The sequence below is a fragment of the Amblyomma mixtum genome, chromosome 3 (assembly GCF_055824585.1).
Source record: "Amblyomma mixtum isolate Tamu chromosome 3, ASM5582458v1, whole genome shotgun sequence".
NCBI lineage: Eukaryota > Metazoa > Arthropoda > Arachnida > Ixodida > Ixodidae > Amblyomma > Amblyomma mixtum.
The window spans coordinates 250200878-250205087 of NC_143014.1; the positions used below are offsets into that span (position 1 = coordinate 250200878).

General features: G+C 46.3%; 1 pseudogene; it reads left to right on the top strand.

The window, feature by feature from the left end:
* Positions 1–276: 276 nt before the first annotated feature.
* LOC149354309 (uncharacterized) lies at positions 277–3882 on the top strand (annotated as a pseudogene).
* The last annotated feature ends 328 nt before the right edge of the window (positions 3883–4210 follow it).

Sequence of the window (4210 nt, forward strand, 5' to 3'; positions counted from 1 at the left end):
TCAAACTGCGCGCGCCTGAAACCGAAACCGGACGTAATGAGACTCCGCCCGCTTGGTGCGCTGCAGTCAAATGGGAGCTGGGCCCCATGGGAGTGTCCGCTCTTTACCAATACATTTCTCTATGGCTGCTTTTGCGTTTTCCTGCCCGTTTTTACACGCGTGACTTCACGCGATGGGAAGAAAATACAAGAGCAATCGGATGTGTTGCGTGCCTCAGTGCGTCAACAGAGCTGTGAAGAACCGCGTAAGCCTCCATTCGTTTCCGGATGGCTCGCGATGGATGGTCAAGCTGGTCAAGCAAAGGAATGGATGGTCAAGCTGCGTATGGGTAAAGCTGTGACGCCGTCAATGAGAGTGCACAGCGAACACTTCGTCGCCGGAGACTTCTTCAGGAGCACTGCGGGTGAGTAAATGTGCACTTTTGCGACTGCTACGGTAGAGCTTACCAGGGAAGGGTAGTGTAAAGCGCTGATCCTCGATCATTGCGTTGTAGCGTAGCTCGGGCCTCAAATTTCAGCTTATGCTTTCCTAATATTGGCAGTATGGCTTGCAAAATTGGGCGTTACTCTCTCGGTGACCTTTGATTGGGTGGTTGGTTGGTTTATGGGGTTTAACGTCCCAAAGCGACTAAGGCTATGAGAGACGCCGTAGTGGAGGGCTCCGGAAATTTCGACCACCTGGGGTTCTCGGTGACCTTTGATCATGTCAGCGGGTGCATGACTTGAGTTCAGCCTAACTAGTCTGACTGCGAATTGATTGCTTTTAGCTGCCACGGTGGATCAGCGGTCATGGTGCTCGACTGCTGACCCGAAATCGGCGGCCGCATTTCGATGGAGGCGAAGTGCTAAAGGCCCGCGTGATGTACGATGTCAGTGCATGTTGAAGAACGACAGGCAGTCGGAATTCTCCGGAGTCATCCACTAACGCGTCCCTCATATCCTAAGTCGCTTTGGGGCATTAAACCCATGAACTAAACTTACGCGTCTCTCGAAGCGCCAGAATGAATCATACTAGCTCTACAGTTTCCTCCCGAAACGTACAGAAACTCGTGTAATATAACTTGCATTATCGCAATAGCCAGAAAACGATTTATTGCTGCTCTCTGTGGTGGAACGGGATAATTTGGATATAGGCTTTAGAGCTTCTACGATTTCTGCGCGACACAGAACTCCGCGTTCCTCGGCTCATATGGGCACAGGCCAGTGCTACGAATGCTAACTTTTTAAAAATATATTTTCGTTCAGTCTAAAGTGCAGCTATGACGGAGTTTAAGCTGGTCCTACCGGCAGTCAGTGACCTCACCCTGATTTCTGGGTGAAGCCAATGTAATGCGTTATTGTGTTTCCCAGACCCTCAGGTGTGGACGCCCGTACGAAAACGGCTAAAGAAGACCGCTGTACCGTCGCAGCGCCTGCCTGTCAGGCCTCATGACCACCAGGATTTGTCCAGGATTCAGGCAGCAGCAGCTCGCGCGGCACGGGCGTCTGCACGAACTCAGGGAGGTACGTTTTGGGAAACTTGATATGTATTTTTTTTAAGGCGCAAAGACTTCTATTGAATGCCATATGCTCAGTGTGCACCTATTTTATTCTTCCTCGTAATGTGCAAGTCGGAGTGGGCCAAGACCACTGAGGCTTCATGAACATTTAAAATGAACCAAACAATAAATTTTTTTCCGATACAAGAGCAGTAGATAGGGCCGGTTGTCAAAGTGGGTAAAAGTAGCATAGATATAAAATTCTAAAAGTGACATAAAATTGTCTACGCTTAAGCTGGCCGTATTTTGGAAGGCGATAGTATCATTTGTTTCAATGCACTGTCCGACAGCAATAAACAGATCGTTATGTGGTATGGAATAAAATAGATCTTCAACATTTATGAAAAAGGCATATTCGATCTGCTCTCCTTTTAACATACTGGCTCCATCCAATGAATTCTTGATGGCAGAGGGATCAGAAAGAACCAGAATATTTAAGTGCCTAAGCATGAAGCTACTAATTTGTTGCTGCCAGGTTCCTTACTCGCTGACAATCGTCCTGAAGGGTGCACCAGGTTTGAGTTTTCACCGCGAAAAACACAGACAAGGTGTTCACTTTGTTTTTTTATTTGTACAAAGCTTGTACCATATCTTTGACTCGTAAATGAGAACAGCGAATAAAGCAGGCCATCAAAATACATGGCAGCAGTGCTAGGAACCATAAAACAAATATCCCAGCTTCTTGACAGGATTATTTGATTCGAGTACATATGATGGAAGGAGGTTCCACTCCGTGACAGTCTCTAAGAAACTACCGGAACCTGTTTGTTCGTGCTGAAATAGAAGGTATTGAACGTCCATTTGCATGTCGCCTTCTCCTAGAGTCTACTGGTTCGGCACAATGTTTTTTTTGCCATGCGTGCACACCATGTCACATGCACAGTTGTGTACGTTTTACACCTGCATCACCTAAGTGGCTGCTGTGACCTCAGTAGCTCAGCGCTTTAGCTACTACACCACCACACTGGGCCAGGGAAAGCTAAAACACAACAGCTCTAAACAAATGGTAATTTTTAGGCTGTGCTGTCACTTTTTCGCGGGTGAGGGTTCTTTTGTTTTGTGCAGAAGCGTCCTTACCAAGGGATTCAGACACAGAGTCAGTGCCACTCGCTTTGCCCACTGAGGGGGAACTGGCTACCAGTAATGTTACCAAGGTAAGCGTTGCGAATGACGTAGTCGCATTATGTGTTGTCATCATTCTATTGCTACTGCTTTAGGATCTTCTCATCATGCCTTGGGCACATTTGGTTTTGTGATGCAGATGGCTGACTCAGAAGCAGTGCCAGGCGATTCCTGCCTCAACAAGGCTTCAATCGGGCAATATGGCCACTTGGATTGTGCTGCTGCACGGGATGTGGAGGTGGCCGACACACTTCTGCAGCTCCTGGGGTGCAGCCATGTCGAAGATGTGCTCAAAAAGAATGTTCTGGACAAAGGGTACAAGTTAATACTGACGCCCTGGCGCCGCATAAGTTGAAATTGGTAGATTTGCTTTCAACCAATGCTGTTGTCGTGGCCTTTACAGGAGTGAATTCGATGAAGGCACTGATGGCAATATCAAATGAGGTGGCTAGAATAGACCTTTCGAACACAGCCATTCCTGTATGCTCACTAGGTTGAAAACATGCCTTCCTTTCGCATGTTTGGCCACGTTGTTCGGCATAAGCAGAAGGACAGTTGCAAGGCACTTCTACGACACACTGCGAAACCTTGCTGCCATTTTGGAAGCTGCTATTCCAGGGCCTGAAAAGGATGAGATAAGAAAGAACATACCACAGTGCTTTCAAGACTACCGAAAAGTTCGCATTGTGCTTGACTGCACTGAAATCGCATTAGAAAAATCTCACTGTGCATCATGTAGGATATTGACGTACTCCTACTACAAAGGCATGCACACTGCCAAGGTACTTATTGGAGTGTCGCCTGCAGGACTCATCACATTTATTAGTGATGGGTTTGGCGGCAGAGCTTTCGATAAAGCTTTTGTGGAGAAAGCAGCAGTTCTCAACAAGCTAGATAGCTTTAGGGACGATGTATTGATCGACAAAGGGTTTAGCATAGATAGTCTATGTGCGAAACACGGAATCGGAATTTTGCAGCCCCCTTTCCTGCGGAACCAGGCGCAGTTCACAGCTGCTGAATCTGAAAAGACACTTAAAATTGCCAGGGCGAGGGTGCACGTGGAACGAGCAATCCAACGCATGAAAGTGTTCAAGATTCTGAAAGGGCCCGTTCCTTGGGAAATGGTGGGAGCGCTTGATCAGGTATTGATCACAATCGCAGGCATTGTCAACCTTTCGACGCCTATTCATTCTGAGAAGAGTTTTGGATTGCATGTTAACTAGACCAGGCATGTCAACTGCAGACGGAATCCATTTTTTTGTTTAATTCTATCAGAACATTTTAACATCTATCAACTTTTTTATCATATTTGTGTCATTTTTATTTGTACGAGAATGTCTGGGCAGGAGGAGCATACATAAATGTACTAAACACCATCTTACACCATATTTACAAAGAACTGAAGATTTTTCAGTACAAGTTGTGCCTGTTCATCATGCTTCAGTGTTTATACTGTACAATTATTGTTGAAACCTTGCAGTAATAAAAACCTCACCATTTCGAAAGACAGTTGTACCTCTTTAGAGAGACTCCACAAGTTTTGTCAAAAGG